This window comes from Ranitomeya imitator, chromosome 8 (assembly GCF_032444005.1).
Source record: "Ranitomeya imitator isolate aRanImi1 chromosome 8, aRanImi1.pri, whole genome shotgun sequence".
In the NCBI taxonomy this organism is placed as follows: Eukaryota; Metazoa; Chordata; class Amphibia; order Anura; family Dendrobatidae; genus Ranitomeya; species Ranitomeya imitator.
In genome coordinates this window covers 24,649,164-24,667,435 of record NC_091289.1, presented here as the reverse complement: position 1 = coordinate 24,667,435, position 18,272 = coordinate 24,649,164, and the positions used below count along the sequence as shown (strand labels likewise).

Below are 18,272 nucleotides of genomic sequence, written 5' to 3'. Positions count from 1 at the left end.
CGCCAAAATCTGCCCATCCTGGAAACACCCTACGGAATCTGCCCAAGCAACAGACGCCTATAGAAAATACCAAACCTACAGACTCCTCCAAAATCAGCCCAACCTAGAGAGCCGGTATATCATGGACTCCTATACCCCACCCTGGACATGCCCCTATCTTCTAAAAGGAGTCTGATATATCCTGGACCTCTATATGCCTCCCTACCCCTGTCCCCCTATTTTACCATTTGCTTTGGCAATGCTAACATGTACTTAGTCCTGCCAATAAAGCTCATTTGAATTTTAATTGAGCCACTACACAATATAGATACCTCTACAGAGGCTGCCCGACCTACAGAAACCGACAATTTGCTCAGCCAAGATATCCCTACATTATCTTCCCAACCTACAAACCCCGACACAGACGCCTACACTATTTGCCCAACCTACAAACCACTAAACAATCTGCTCAACCTAGAGACCCCGACCCAATCCTCCCAACCTACAGACCTCAACACAATCTGCCCAATCTACAGACCCCAACACAAATTGCTCAACCAACATATCCCTACACTATCTACCCAACCTACAAACCCCTAAACAATCTGCCCAACCTACAGACCCTTACACTATTTGCCCAACCTAGAGACCCTGACACATTCCTCCCAAACTGCAGATCCCTACACAATCTGCTCAACCTACAAACCACGACACAGAAGCCTACATTATCTGCCCAACCTACAGATCCCTAAACAATCTGCTCAACCTAGAGACCCCAACACAATCCTCCCAACCTACAGACCCTAACACAATCTTCCCAACCTTCAGATCCCTACTGTATCTGCCCAACCTACAGACCCCTAAACAATATTCTCTACCTAAAGACCCCGACACAATCCTCCCAACCTACAGACCCTAACACAATCTTCCCAACCTACAGATCTCTACATTATCTGCCCAAACTACAGACCCCTAAACAATCTGCTCAACCTAGAGACCCCAACACAATCCTCCCAACCTACAGACCCTAACACAATCTTCCCAACCTACAGATCTCTACATTATCTGCCCAACCTACAGACCCCTAAACAATCTGCTCAACCTAGAGACCGAGAAAAAATCCTCCCAATCTACAGATCCTAACACAATCTTCCCAACCTACAGATCCCTACAACGTCTGCCCAACCTACAGATCCTGTTCAGTGTCTGCCCAACCTACAAACCCCTAAAAAAAAATCTTCTCTACCTAAAGACCCTGACACAATCTTCCCACCCAATAGACCCCATACACAAACTGTCCAACCTGCAGACCCCTACACAATCTTCCCAATCTACAGATCCCTACACGATCTGCCCAACCTACAGACTTCCTACATAAACTGCTTAACCCAACCTGAAAATAGCCTACAAAAATCTGCTGAACGTGCAGACCTCTCCCGGAAATCTCCAACCTACTGCCCACTATCTGCCAAATCTCCAGAAATCTCCAGAACCTGCCCAACCTTCAGACCCTACTACAAATACATTACTATACTAGACCATAGCAAAGGGACTGGGTCTTGAGTATCAAAAGAGAGTCACATTTGCTAACTAGGATGAAGTTTTGACTAGTGTCCATAGTGTCAAGTCATTTAATACCGACCCATCTGTGCAAACAAATGGGATACCATTAGGCTCAGTTTACTCTGTTACTAGGAGGCAAACACTGAAGCAATGACACTTATACAGTAAAAAAAAGAGAGTGCACCCAAGATATAGCTGTGCTGACTTTGTAAGGAACAGCTCTGCTGAGTGGGCTAGGTGGCATCGCCAGCTCCTGGCATCAGCGCCCTGGGTATTTTGCCAATAATAACTACATTCAATTATATCTTCCTCCTCCACCTCTGCCATTGTCTAATGGCGCCCCAGGTATTTTCTATAACTACTAACACCCCTGTTTTGACAGATCCAGCAGTGTTTAGCTTGCAGGATGCGGTAGAGAGTAATGTCAATTAATCTACAGAGTCGAGTTTGTAATCAGGCACAACGTATCGTAAAACGCCACTTTTACATAGGACTGCAGGTAACATGTTTAGTTACTACGATACACAAATGACGCAGCTGTAAAGAAGAAAAACGCATTCAGCTCTGCTACATCTCTATGTTACAGATGAGGGCAAATCAATGATTAAATCAATAATTATGGTAATGTGAGACTCTTCTTGTTGAAATAGACCTTAGTAACTTTATCGGTTACGGTGTCCTCCCACTGGGGGTAAAATAAAAAAAAAAAAGCCCCACAATTATAAATGAGAGGAAGCATTTAAATTGATAAAGAAATGATGAATGAGGCACAATGGTGTCTGGACGCCTGAGCCCCAAGTCAAATGGACGCGAAATAAATGGAATATGCTAAACTGGAGCTGGCTCTGCGGAGAAGGAGGGCATCTGCTGTGAATAATTATCTTGTCATTATTCTGTCCCATAGAGAAAAGGTAAAGTGGGTCCTGAGGACGGGGCAGGGCGCTGGGCTCCAAACAAAAGCCAAAAAAGATGAATCTCTATGTGGAGCAGGTCACAGTCCACCGCCCCCAGCAAATCAACTACAGCCCCCCTGCAAATAATGGAGCAACAAAGTACAATCAATGCATCCTTCTGTTATATAAACTGACACATTCACCAACATTTATGTTCTATGCGGATCTGCCTTCTATCCAGCCTATATCTATCTTATCTCTGAAAAGAACATATCCATTACCCAGCTAATCATATCTGGCTCATATTCATCTAACATCCGTGTATCGTCTATTATTATTATGCTTTGCTTAATATCGATCTACATCAAATCAATCTATCTAGTGCAGATCTATTAACCTCACTCCTAATATGTAGATCCGACCTGTTCATCTCATCTCTACAACCTATCTATCGTGTTTATTTCTAAATTAGTATAACTTAGTACGGTTACCTGCAGTCCTGTGCCAGTTCACAAACTCAGCTCTGCTAAGTCAGCTAGAGAGAGAGATATACAGATAGAGACATAGATAATAGAGAGATAGATAATAGATAGATAATAGATAGATGATAGATAATAGAGAGATAGATAATAGATAATAGAGAGATAGATAATAGATCGATAGATAATAGATAATAGATAGATAATAGAGAGATAGATAATAGAGAGATGGATAGATAGATAGATAATAGATAGATAGATAATAGATAATAGATAGATAATAGAGAGATAGATAATAGAGAGATGGATAGATAGATAATAGATAGATGATAGATAGAGAGGTAGATAGATAGATAATACAGAGATAGATAATAGAGAGATAGATAATAGAGAGATAGATAATAGATAGATATAGATAGAAAATAGATGAGATAGATAATAGATAATAGATAGATAATAGATAGATAGATAGATAGAGAGATAAATAGATAATAGATAGATAATAGATAGATGATAGAAAAAGATAGCTAGATAAATAGTCATGGGGTAGGGGATAGAAATAGATAGGTACGCACTAGATAAATAGATAATGGATGATTGGATCATAGCTAGATAGAAGATAGATAGATAATAGAGATAGATAGAAGAGAGATAGATAAATAGTTTGATAACAGAGATAGATGATAGATAATAAATAGATAGATGATAGATAATAGATGATATAAAGGTGATAGAGTAATATACATTGCTATAGAATCTGTCTTCCAATGTATCCTATAGGTCTATATATAATGCCCATGCCACATCTACTTTGTAAGTACAGAAGACAGTAAGTCACAGACAACAAACCCCAAGTGTGATTGTGCAGCCCTGAAATAAGAAGATGCCACCTACCAGCAGCAGCAGAGTCCAGAGCCCAGGCAGAGGACCTCAGATCTCCTGCTCCTCACTGACTGAGCTGCCCTCCTCTTCCATGCTGCTCCAGCCTCACACACACTTGCCCATGCAGCCTTCTGCTCTGCTGCTCAGCTTGACAAGTCATTGGGAGTCACTTGAGCTGAAATGAGCAGTGGAGCTTTGTCAGAGCCCTTTAGAGCAGAGCCACACATCAAGCAGCAGGCTGCTGGCGGAGGAGAAGAGTACTGTGCAGCAAGCCATCAGCAGGACGAGTGTGATTCCTGCCCTTTCTGGCTGGGGCTTTCAGAAGAACTCCCCCCTTCTTCCCAAACCTTCTTTTCTCTCCCAGCAGGATAAGATCCAGTGCACACAAGGGGGTCTCGGGGCTCCTTTTCTTCTATGTAAGTGACCCTTTGTAGCAGCAGCAATGTTATGTCCAATTTGCTGTGTCAGATCTTGTAGAGGCAATGCTCAGCCCTATGGAGGGTAATTGGCAGCTTCTCTCCCTGTGCCAGAGTGTGCGCTGGTTGCAGAGCCGCCTCTGCTGAATGATAATGCTGCAGTGATGTCAGCAGCAAGCCCCAGTCTGCCCTGGGACCCTACCACTGGTCACTGGCTGCCTCCCATCATCCACTCACATAGAAACCCACCTCCCCTAACAGATCAATAACCCCTCTGGGTGTTTAGCCCAAACACCACCCATTGAAACAGCGCACGGCGTAGTCCTGGTGCTAAACATCTGGCGACGATACAAAAATTAAGAGGACAACGATAAAGCGCTGCTTTTTTTTTTTCCCCCAACAGATCTAATTGGTCGACGACCAAACAAGAACATATTTTCCATATTAAGTTACCGCTTTGTATCCAGCATCTGTTTTATGTTGCTTTTTTATCTTAAGAAGACGTGGGTTATTTGAGGCAGCCTTTAGATTACGGGGGTTGAAGGATGGACACAGAAAAGATCCTCAAAAGTCCTTTAGATTTTTTTTTGGTAGATATTTTTAATAGATGAAAATGGAAACGATTGGATCTATTGATTAAAAAAAAAACAAAAAAAAACACTTTTTTTTTTTAAATCTATACTGAAAAACTCTTCCAATTCTCACTGTTCCACTGATTCTGGAACAGTTTTTCTTTTTCTTCTGCGCCCCTCCGTTCCAAAGTTATACCCCCTGGTAATAATGGTGCAAATTGTCTCTTCAACGTCTTTTTTTTTTTCCCTCTGATACCCACCAATCAAAATAAAGCCACACCCACAATGAAGTTCTGTGGTACACGCCCAGTCGGCTGAAGGGGGAAATGTGCACTATTATTAAAAGGGGTATAACTTTGGAACGGAGGGGTCCAGAAAGAAAAGAAAAACTGTTCCAGAATCAGTGGGGCAGCGGCAATTAGAGGACATACTCGGTTTAAAGTAAAAAAAATTAGTGAAAGGTTCTCTTTAAGAGGGTAGCTTAATTTAAAAAAGACCCTTTCTACAGCCCTACTAGGACATTCTGAGTTAGGACTCATGCAGATGTTCGATCCCCGCATACGAGTGCTATCCATGCTTCATTCACATGTCCGTGATCTTTCGCACAGGGCTGTGGAGTCGGAGTCATGGAGTCACAGCACATTTTAGTGGAGTTTGAGTCGGAGTCATGGAAATTGAGGAGTCGAAGTCCAAGGTTTGGCTTACCGACTCCACGGACCTGGCAGGGCTGTGGAGTTGGAGTCGTGGAGCCAGAGTCGGAGTCCACTGCGGTGGAGTCGGTGTCATGGAAATTGAGGAGTCGGAGTTAGAGGTGGAGGTTTGGCTTACCGACAGAAAATCAGGGAGACATGTCCCATTTTGATTTGAGGGTTGGATGAAAATTGGCTATGCAAGTTTATGGGTCCTTGGAAAAATTGGAAAGCACTCAGATGCCTCCTGAGTGAAGTCTAATTTTCATGGACTATCACACAGGAGAAAAGGGAGAAACTTTTTTTAAAAAAATTTCACGTATGAGAAAAATTCAGTACACTCTGATCAAAATAATGTGAGAAAAATGGATGCCTGAATGAGGCCTTAAAGAGGTTTTCCCCAAATCAGAGATTCTCGTCCGGAAAAATTTTCTGCCTAGGGTCAACTTGATAATGTTGTCCTGCAGAGCCCAGTCTCGAGTGGAGCAGGTATCCAGGCTCGACCTCTCCAGCTTTTACCAGCAGTCCCACTGCCAATGAACAGAGATCACTGTGATCGGCTTTCTCCAACAGTCCCATAGACAATGAATGGAGCTGAAGTTGAACATGTACAACCCTACTCCGTTCAAGACGTGGCTTCCAGAGCCTTTTACTGCTGATCAATGTGGGTCCCAGCAATCAGAAAGTTATCCCCGTACCCAGACAGAAAAGGGCCCCTGTGCAAGAACAATAAATTGACACTTTGCAGCCCAAAAGTTCATCATAATGCACAATTCCACCTGCTTTGGGGCTGGAAATGGTCCCCATTACCTCTTGGACCCCTGGTTGCACCAATGATATGTCCGCCCTTGCCCCTATCCTATGGATAGAGAATAAAGTGAGATATTGTGAAAACCCTTTTAATGGAAAGGGTCTATTATATATTCCCCTTTCTACTATTCACAGGAAAAAAAATCAGCTACAAGTGCCTCCATTTTTGGAGGACTCAGCGTGAGTCAACATGTAATACTTCATTTCCCCTCTGGAGGCACTGCAGAGTATGTTGCCTGGTGGTTTTGCAGAGTTGATCACTGGGGGTCTCAGGAACAAGAAAAAAAGTAGATTCTACCAATAAAAATACTTTCTTAGCTATGGACAGTCCCTTAAACTAATTTCTGTAAATTATGGGCAAAGGTGGTCATCATAGTATTGATATGGCCACTATAACCCAAGGGTGGTTGGTAACGTAATACAGGCGTCTATGGTCTTGCATAAATAATGTGGTTGGTATGATAACAGAATCATTTATAACATGGAACAGATGGGAAGTCATGACGTTGGCCTAATACTAGATTTTCGGCTATAGATTTCCCGTATACGGCTGCAGATTTTTTTTTTTTTTTAAATCAGGGAATATAAAAGTTCTAACAATTCCAAAAATATTAGACCCATTCATCGAATCAGGGTCATACATCTGTGCCTATGACCCACTTTTGTTGTTCGGCGGTTCTCATTTTCAGAAATGTGGCCGAGGGTACGAAGGACAATGGGAATTCCTAGTGGTACGCCAGCTGTTTTGAGGCAAGGTCTCATCTAATGGCGGTTTGTCTTGGCTTAAGCTTAAGAGGAATTCTGCCAAACCTGGATTTTTAATATACCATAATCAAAAGCAGTTATTATACTGCACACTGTGCAATAAACCTCACAGCGAGCATTCGGGTTTCTCAGCAGAACAAAAAAAAATAAAAAGAGTTTTACGCGAGCGAAACACTGCCCCTAGTGGCCACATTGAGTACAATTCAAATTGCAAAAAACATTGCCGCTAATGGCTTTCACCGACAGAAGCGGCGCCCCTAGTGGCTGCACGAGGCACAATTTAATTAGCAGAAACACTGCCCCAAGTGGCCAAATTAAGATTACCCCCTAGTGATCATTTTATGACTTACCCAGATGCTGCTCCCTAGAAATTCTGCAATCTGACATATTATTTACCACTGATACTTTCTTTGTAATGTTCTTTACTTCCTTCCTCTCTCTCAGAGAAGCAACAAAAATGTCCCCATATCTCTCAAGTGTCACCTTTAGCAGCTCTAAAACATAAAAAAAAGAATCGAGCAGGAGCATATGTTGGTATATGTGCAATGTATAGGTGTGCGCTCACAAGGTGACCATTTATCAAGCAGAAGATGAAAATGAAATGAGTAAATACCCTGTAGTAAACAAATAAATGGTAATAGTACATATAAATAACACAGGGAACTTGGATAACATTGTTTTGATTAAAAAACAACAACAAAAAACATAAAAGCACATAGTGAAGTGGACTACAAGAGTTGGGTACTGTCCCGATTGGGGTCACCTTGTCGTGGTTGGATGACGTTTACATTTATTTTGTAATCAAAACAATGTTAACTAAGTACCCTATGTAATTTACATGCACTATTGCTATTTATTTACTTACTACAGGGTATTTGCTCATTTTTTTTATTATCTTGGGTTCTACATATAGCAGCTCAGTTAAAAAGGGACGATTTTACTACTAAAATGTGCGGCATTTCTGTATAGGTCCTAGACAACAATAACAATAATACCTGACTTGTAGCAGTCTGATGTGCTAGTGCTGAGAAATCAAGCTTCTAAGTCACACGCAAATTAGCCTGGAAGTGCAATAGGGGTGTGTCAGTACACCTGGATAGAATAGACACGCCCACAATGCACTGCCAGACAAATTTGCAGGTCGCTTCACATTGGACTACACCTATCTGATGTACATGACTTTATGGGGCAGAAATCTGCAACTGGTGGCTCTCGAGTTGTCGGGAAACTATAACTCCCAGCATTTCCTAGTAGCTTGTGGCTGTAAGAGCATGCTGAGCGTAGGAGGTTTAAAGCTGGAAACTACAGATCACTTTTTTTTTTTTTACAGGGAAAAGTTAACCAAGTTTCATTTTTCTATTGGGGTTCCTGTTTGGATTGAGAAAGGACTTAAGAAAAATAGCAAAAGACTGAGAATGTGAATGTGGCTCGTTTAAAGAGAAAATATCAACAAATGACCTATTGTTTAAATAAAATTTTTGCGTTACACATTTTTTTAATTGCCATTTTATTTTTCATGTCATAATCTGTATTAAAAATAATAAAAAAAAAAAAAAAAATAGAACTCTTGCCGTTTTCACACTGGTCATTAGTGACTTTTTTCGACTCGAAATTCCGGTTTCAGGAAACAACACATGCACAAAAGCCACAAAGAACAGACTCTGAATGCACATTAGCCACAATGAACAGACTCTTGATATTTTGAATGGAGGCATCTAATGAGCATGTGCAATGGTCTTTGTAACGGGATGGGGAGTAGGATCAGCTTTGATCAGTGACGTAACCTGAAGTTCATTGGCCCAAATACATAATCTTCAAGAGATCACCCAACTGTCATGGGTCCTTTATATTACTGGCCTTCTCATAAGGACATTTCGGACACCTCGTCTCCAGGATCATAGAGAGAGAGCAATCACTGGAGAAGGACATCATGGTCAGAAGAATAGAAGGATCAAGGCGAAGAGGAAGACCAGCAACCCGATGGCTTGATACCATCAGGATAACAGCTGAGAAGACCCTGGTGGACCTATCTAGGTTTGTACAAGATCAATCTTCCTACAGAACGTTCATCCATCAAGCCGCCGTGGCTCGAGATGGAGCCAAAGGCCGTTAAAAAATTTAAAAAAAGGTTTGCATCTCGGCTTTGGGAAAATGGCCGCCGCGATCTCTAATGCGCACGCGCGGCATCCCGCGGCCATTTTCCTGAAGCCCCGTGCAGCAGAGCACTCGATCTGCGCACGCGCGGCCCCAGGAAGATGGCCGCCCCCACCGATGCAAGGGATTACAGCGCAGATCGCGCGCTGTGTCTTCACCACTACACCACTACGCCACCAACGTAAAGCTGAGGAAGAACCACCGATGTCACCACGCCCTCCCGACCTGACCAGCCTGATTGACAGGCGAAAACGGCGACTTTGGTAAGTTATTTCTCAGCATACATAGGGAATCGGGGTACACTACATACACTATAGGAACACACAGCGCAGGCCCTATTTAACAGTATTTATAGCTCAATCTCAAAAAACAGGGTGACAGGTTCCCTTTAAAGCAAAAGAGTAGAAATTGCAAGATTACCAATTTTTTTTTAAATAAAAATCGTGATATGAAAGAAAAAAAAACTGATTTTTTAATAAAATACATGCAACATAAAACCTTATTTAAACATCAGGTCATTTTTATGATAGCATTAGCTTCTCTTTAAGAGGACTATGAGCAAAAAACTTCTGTTACTGACTAATGGGGAAAAAAAAAAAAACGTGGGGAAAAAAACAACAACTTTGTTTCTATTCGTTGCCTTTGGGCAAGCTGGAAATTTTCCATACGATTGTATGGTAAACCACGAAACGTGTCGACGCAAGACAGAGTAGATCTACGACATTATGTATTCTTGTGTTATGAAATCCATGACCTTCTGTTTCTGCTTCTCGTCCGCGACGTCGAGAATTCGAGGCTTCGGAAACGCAACAGGGCTAAATAATTCATCTGGTTCAATAAAGTTTAGGGCGGATGACTATCACAGCGGGGGGGGGACGGGGACGTATAAAGTATAAAAAAAAAAAGTATATCACCATTGACGGAGATGGTATATATATATATATATATATATATATATATATATATATATATATATATATATATATATATATATATATATATATATATATACACACACACACACAAACACTGTAAAATGGATCAGTAACAGTTCTGCCCAAACATAATAAACACATAAAAGGTTGATGAGATAAGAAATCATCAACCTTAATTAAGTTCAATGGAATATGGGTGTGTAGGTTTGAGTGAAATTTTACACACTCCCTAGGCATAAGATAACTTTTACAAGCTTGTCACACCTTTGAAGACATTAGCGCACACACCCAATCACATTTAATAGCTGCGTGACATAGTTTTGCAAAGCAGAAAAGCTAGTTGCTCGTTTTGCACCAGGCCTATAGTAAAGGAGGCTCCTGCCCAAAACGAGAGCTGACCGGCGATAAAAAGAAATCGTTCAGTTCTCGCTCCATTCTTTATAAAGGAGGGGGGGATACCATTTGCATATTGTCAGCAACACGTGCCCTATCTATGTGCAACATGAAAAGATGTAACCAGCTAACGGACGTCCGTCAACTGATCGCTGCCAAGTACTGTACTCCGGCAGTCCCATAGACAATGAATGGAGAAGAGGTTGAGCATGCGCTCCTCCGCACCATTTAAGATGAGCCTCGTCCGGGGTTACAGACCCCATATTTCGGGATTGTAGGAAGCGATTTAAGAAAATATCTTAGTATTTTTGGAATGACTAATAATTTTTTTTGCACTAGATTAACCCAATTTATTAGGAGGGTTATGTCTGCCAACCTGTGTGCCAGAAAGTGATGTAGATTTGCTTTCTATTTTACGACTTTTTCTAGAGTAAATTTGTCCCTTCTATGTCGGCAGTGGAGGAGAAACCTGAAGTCTCATGCACACGTTGCTTACTTGTGACTCGCCGATCTCTAAATCTGCAGCATGTCGATTGTCAATGTTTTTGCTGCAGTTTTCACCATTACTAAAGAGTGGGGCAAAACCTTCCCTTAAAAAAGCAAAAAAATGCACAAACACTCGTTTTTGCAGCTGCGTTTTTCCCGCCAAGAGATGCAGAAATTTTCGGCACCAAATACTTAACGTGCGCGCATTGTTATGATCTGGTGGTTTAGGAGCAACATGGGACGAGCTCTGAAGGAGGTGGTACCTGTACTGACCGCAGTCCCTAAGCTCAACACAACACTAGAAGTAGCCGTGGGATGCTCCTGTCACTCCCTAAGCATCTCGTCACAGCCTGAGAATTAACTACCCCTAAAGATAGAAACAGGAAAACTATCTTGCCTCAGAGAAAATCTCCAAAGGATAGATAGCCCCCCACAAGTAATGACTGTGAGTGGAGACGGAAAAGACATACACAGAATGAAACCAGGATGGAGCACAGGAGGCCAGTCTAGCTAGATAGATAGGACAGAACGGAATACTGTGCGGTCAGTATAAAACACTACAAAAATCCACACAGAGTTTACAAAAATCTCCACACCTGACTAAAGGTGTGGAGGGTAAATCTGCTTCCCAGAGCTTCCAGCTTAACTGAATTAATCCATACTGACAAGCTGGACAAAACATAGAATGCACAGAACGAATAAGTCCACAACATGTGGACAGAAAAGAGCAAAGCAAGGACTTATCTTTGCTGAACTGGTCAGGATATCAGGGAAATCCAAGCAAAGATGTGAATCCAACCAGGAACCATTGACAAGTGGCACTGGCTGAAGGGAAGAGCCAGGCATAAATAGCCGAGCAGAAAGACAATCAGTGGAAGCAGCTGCAGACTGCTAAATCCAAGGAGCAGCCATACCACTTAAAACCACCGGAGGGAGCCCAAGAGCAGAACTCACAAAAGTGCCACTTACAACCACCGGAGGGAGCCCAAGAGCGGAATTCACAACAGCGCATACCTTTAAAAGGATTGTCCCACAAACAAAGTTGATTTTAATCAATAGATCTTGGAATAATAATATTTTCCACAATTGGATGCGTTTAAAAAAAAAAATGTTCCTGTGCTGAGATAATCTTATAAATGTGCCCCTGCTGTGTACTGTGTAATGGCTGTGTCTGACCGTACATGGCCTGATCATACCACAGCTCCTGAGCAGGAGAGGAAACAAAAGAGTATACAGACATTAATTTAGGGGGACCGGAAATATATATATATATATATTTTTTTTTAGGTAAAACATTTTTTAAAAACAGGCAGGGAAATGCTTTAGCTCACCAAAAGAATCAGCTGTGATCCCGTGCTGTAATATCTGTATACTCGTGTCCCCCCCTCCCCCCCATGCAGGAGATGTGGTATGATCAGACCATGTTCCTGTACGGTCAGACACAGACATTACACAGTACACAGCAGGGGCACATTTATAAGATTATCTCAGCACAGGAAGAATTTTTTTAAACACATCCAATTGTGGAAAGTATTAGTATTCCAAGATTTATTGATTCACATCAACTTTAAAATTAACTTTGTTCATGGAAAAATCCCTTTAAGTACAGACAAAAGCTATGAGATTTAAGAAATCCTAGGCGGTGCAGCTTTTTTTTTTTCCCGAAGACGGAATTGGAGAACTGCAGGGTTTTTGAAAATCTGCAGCATGTCGATTCTTTCAGCGTTTTTGCAGCATATTTTTACCCATTAAAAGTAATGAGAAACTGGAAAAAAAAAAACATTTGTAAACATTTTTTTGCAGTGTTTTTGGTGATTAGAACTAACTTTATTACCAGGTTCTGTAGACAAATCATATGTCTAAACCTCAGAAAATAGATGTTTTATACACAGTGTTTTGGCTGCAGAAATTCTAACGCTAAAAGTGTCACATGTGAACAAAGCCTTACTTTAAGATGGCTGAAGTCGTGCGATAGCTGACAGTTGTTGGCCTGGTTAGTACACAGCTATGAGACCAAATTCCCCATGTTATGTTCCCCATGTTCCCCCCCTGGTTAGTACACAGCTATGAGACCAAATTCCCCATGTTATGTTCCCCATGTTCCCCCCCTGGTTAGTACACAGCTATGAGACCAAATTCCCCATGTTATGTTCCCCATGTTCCCCCCCTGGTTAGTAAACAGCTATGAGACCAAATTCCCCAAGTAATCTCTATCAATTCCCCTAAGAACATACATATTTGACTTCACACATACATGGAAATTGCAACAGAAAAAGGGATAAGCGACTGTCCAACAGCTCTGGTTCCACTTATCTCCAGGAAACACAAACAACTCCATAGGTTTTACCCAATGTGTTTGATCTTGAATTCCACTGAAACTAGCAAAACCTTTAATGTCCATGACCAGATTTAGGAGACCTGAGGTCCCTTGCTGTTTTGTGTCCCACCATGGTCAGCAGGGCTAGGGCTATTTACACACAAGAGTGCAAGAAAATTGCTAGTTGTAGTTTTGGGTCAATAATTATCACCCCAGATCCTCCTAAGTTTGGTTGAAATCATCATGGAGCAATTTCCCCCTCTGATGTCTTCTTGATGTCTTTTTCTTGAGACCCCCATGGTGACACGAAGGACAAACATACTATATATCACCACCTGCTGTTTTTGGTCAGGGGAGCAGCAATAAACATGGGATTATGGAAAGGGCGAGAACTATTTACTACGTGTCCTCCTAAGGAGTCATAAATACCGGCAGAGTAAACTATGCTGATGATACAAGGACATCATGGACATTGCTGAAATCTCTCTCCTCGATCTGGAAAATGATAACAGCTACATGGATCCGATGTGCAGACCTCCTGGAATAGGGAAAGCCTCCCGATAACTCTCTCGCTTTCTCTCCGATGCCAGCTAAGCCCCCTAGAAACCTCTCAGAAGCAAGAGTTGTTGGAAGATTTCCGAAGTAAAAGAGGTCTCAAAAGGAGAAATGAAAATTTCTGGTGGTGTATTGAATACCTAAAAGGGGTGTCTTTGGATGAAAGCCTCAATCCATATGTTCCTTGAGGGCATCACTGATTGGGACTTGTCAACTTGTAATTGCCCCCCTGATACATATGAGGAAAGTTGATCTCACTCTGGAAGACCTGGCATGTCCACATGTTACATAGATAGCCATTCATTTAAATGGTCACCAATCTTCATATCATCAATTATAGCAGGTTGTTGGTTCGAAAGAACCCAAATTGGTGGAAATCAATTTAAAAAAATGGGTTGACTTGGTGAGACAATATCTTTAAATGGCTTAAACTTGGAACTTTGAATTTAGAAGGTCTTTGGACTTGGACCATCACCAATGGCCACAAGATATGAGCCACTGGTGCTTTGGCTTCGGCCAGGTTTCTTCTTTTAGGGAGTTTTGTACCATTTTGCAAGAAACCACGAGATCTCGATATGTTCTTGTGTTGGGCATCTAAGGAATTATCAGCGATGGCAGTAACCTCCTTGGTTTCTGTGACTGGGAAATGGTGACACGTGCAGAATAAAAGAGATGCAGTAGAATTATGGGACACCAGGAAAATGAACTCATGGGGACGATTGACAAGTCTTTAGTGGTCCCAAAAGAGATGGCAACTTTAAATGGAAGATGTTCCAGGACTTATAAAGTAAAGTCCCCATACACACGAGACTAATGTTGGCTGACGTCCGCCAACATAGTCGGGTTCGGACGAAAGTCTAAACTGTATGGGAGCCCAAGACAATTTATTATCAGGGAAATATCGATCCAGCATGTCCAACTTCAGAATGTAGATCATATTGTCTCTTGGAAACAAGCTGCCGTCAGACATGTCTGGCGACGGCTCTTGGCTGAACAAGCGTTCCTGTTTATGGCACAGACGGCCGCTATGGCTGTAGGCCAGACGATAGGCCAAACCATCAATGGGCTGATAGGCGTCTAATGTGTATGATGGACTCTGAATTTCATCCTCCTCGGAAAGATATCATCCTAGTCTGGTTCCCACATCTTGCTCTCCAGCTGGGATCTTCTGTTTCACATGGTGATTGCACAACCTGGACAAGACAAATAGCTGATATCTTGTGCACTACACAGGAAAGTCTGTTGCATGACACACCAACTAAATATGTTAACCCTTCAAATATCAAACCACCACTAATAGGAAAACTCAATGCAGACCAAGCAAAATATGCAACCTAGATGCAGCTCTGTCGGCCATAGAAGCTCAGAGTCTCCCGTGTAAAGAGATGAATGTTTGCAGAGGCAGACACTTATCAGATAATTTTATCAGCACCACATCTTGTTATCAGGAAGGTGGAGATAGAGGAGACTGAAAGACCTGGCAGGACCTTTGATTTGTAGCAAATTGTGCAAGTCAGTGGGGAAATATAGAGAGAGCACATTGGTTACTGGGCTCAACACTCAGAAGTAATAGCCAGGATCCTCTTCTGTTATTGACTGGCTTATCTAGGCTTCCGTGGTATGAACAATGCACACAGAAGACTTCAGTCTGACCTTCAGTCCCCTTTGACCTTTGCGTCATATCTTTGGAATGTCCAGAATATTTGCGCTGGCCACAGACGTGGACAGGGAAATTTTACATAGAACCTCTAGTGGAGAATATCTGCATAATTACAGCATTCAATGAAGCAAACTGTAAGGGGATATACAAAGGGAAGAATGCCACAGGTAATGCATAACAAGATGTCTGCAAGTCAGCGTTGCCATCAACTAGGCAAAAATGGTAGGAAAAGAAAAAGTAGAAAGGATTGCACCAACAGGAACTGCATAACGAAGTGCCTGACTCCTGAGGGGGAAGAGATTGCAGGAGACACCAGGTCAGGTGACAGCTGTGGTGCAGTTAATAATTATAAAAGGCCCAGGTGGGTAGTGAAGGGGAGGAGTTGGTGCCTGAACCCGTAGCTGGATGGCCGCCAAATCGATTTACCAGAGCCGAGTGACCAGACCTGAGTGAAGAGTCGAGTGACCAGAATCTGGAGCAAGTGACCAGAGCTGAGTATTATGTCCAATTTGGCTTTTTTTCTTTTGATGTTCCAGTAGACAAAAAGGAAATAAATATGTGTATAAGAAAACATATGTGATTGCAATAATTTTCTGGGAGAAATACTTCATTTGCTGGAAAAATTTCAAGGTTGCCAACACTTTCGGCCATGACTCTATATCACAGGAGACATGGGGCTGTAGTACAGACATCACAGGAGACATGGGGCTGTAGTACAGACATCACAGGAGACATGGGGCTGTAGTACCGACATCACAGGAGACATGGGGCTGTAGTACCGACATCACAGGAGACATGGGGCTGTAGTACAGACATCACAGGAGACATGGGGCTGTAGTACCGACATCACAGGAGACATGGGGCTGTAGTACAGACATCACAGGAGACATGGGGCTGTAGTACCGACATCACAGGAGACATGGGGCTGAAGTACAGACATCACAGGAGACATGGGGCTGAAGTACAGACATCACAGGAGACATGGGGCTGTGCTACAGACCTCATTCATTACATGCACCGCAGTACTCAGTAGATAGAGCTGTGTGCGCAGGCTCGCATAGTAAGAAGAAATTAAAGGCTGTTTAATTCAGTAGGTCCTTGCAAGGCTTGGATGTCATATGGATCCTAAAGTATGGCCTTATTACGTCATTCTGAAATGGCAATGCCCCCCAAAGAAGCCCACAACGCAAAACGCGCGTCGGGGCAATGGCTACACACGGCTAGACACGTCACTCTCCCATATGTGTAAGATAGAGAAAGTTTATTAGTATTTTCATCTGCACGATTATTGGCACTTTAGAGATTTTCCATGGATAATGAAGAGACTTCACGGCATCCACATAGGATGGTATTCATCTGTTTTGGTTATACAGATAAGCGGCGGTCTCTGGACCTAACTAAGCTCAGGCTCAGATATAACTAATGCCATTTTTCTGATGCATGTTTTTGAGTGACATGTTAAACCTGTAGTGCATCCCTTTTTTCTTGTTTCCTTCCCATGTACACTTGTCCTTTGTCTAAAATTCAGGGTCATTGTTACCCGAAGATTTATTCTTGTGTGAGATAATAAAATTAATTTTTTGATTATTTATAAAACACAGTATCGCTAGGTTTAATTCTTGAGTAATTGAGCTCCATTTTTGTGTAGGTTTATATGAAATGGCAATGTTGTTGGATTCCCAGAATAAGAATTCATCTCCTTTTGTGATTTTTTTGTTGTTTGTTTGTGTTTTTCTAAAGATACGAAGGACACCTTTTAAATGTGGGCGTATAAAGGCTCATTGTATGCACTGATGATGGGAGGCTGTCGAATATATTCAGCTCCATGCCCGGCACCAAGGACGCAGCTATAAATAGAAGTTATTTCTATGTGAAAAGAATCTTACATACATAGTCAAACTTTGTAAACCAGTCGCAGAATATAAATTATGCTTTTTTTCATTAAGTATTGGACAGACAGGTCTGTGCTAAGGGATTCCAAAAATTACTAATATATATATATATATATATATATATATATATATATATAAATATATATATATATATATACATACATACATACACACACACACATATATATACATACCGTATATATATTTTTTTTACAAGGAATGTCTATATACATATATATATATATTTATTTTATACAAATATATACAGTATTTATTTTATATACATATGTATATTTATTGTGAATCTTTTTTTTTCTAAAAAAAAATACAGTTACTATTTAAGATAGTTAATGACGAAGGGCTTATTCAGTTGACAACTATTCTTGAATTTTTTTTTTTTTAAACCACCATAGGATTTCTGCTAAAATAATAATAAATAAGTAGTAGACAACCCCTTTAAAGTAGCATTTCCTAAAATGTACATGGTATGTTTACATATTGTGAACAAATCTGTCACATGAAACCATGTTCAAAAGAAAAAAAAAAAAAATAAGGGCATTAAAAAAAATTTAAAAAATCAGTTTATCAATAATGTAACCGCATCGCTATCAATCGTTCCTTCTGGGACCATGGGGGCAATACAATATTAACAGAACGGTTACAAGTCAGTCTATGATATAAACCTTTCATAAACCCAAGGATGAAGAGTTGGATATTTCCCTCTGAGGAGCTGTAAACCGAAGGTGGCGATCAAACAAAAAAAACAAAAGAAGTCCCCATGGGGAATAAAGCAAAAAAAACAAAACAAAATCAATATATGCTGCCATTGGGC

The 18,272-nt window shown here is 41.4% G+C and overlaps 1 protein-coding gene across 2 annotated transcripts in view; it reads right to left on the bottom strand.

The window, feature by feature from the left end:
* Window positions 1-18,272, bottom strand: part of PRICKLE2 (prickle planar cell polarity protein 2) — a 284,919-nt gene that overhangs the window by 105,126 nt on the left and 161,521 nt on the right. The window contains exon 1 of one of the 2 annotated variants that reach the window (XM_069736576.1): window positions 3,809-4,530. The exons of the other annotated variant lie outside the window; for it this stretch is intronic. The gene's annotated coding sequence lies outside the window, so the exon portion shown is untranslated. Of the gene's footprint in view, window positions 1-3,808; window positions 4,531-18,272 lie in introns of those variants that run through there. 2 annotated transcript variants of the gene reach the window in all.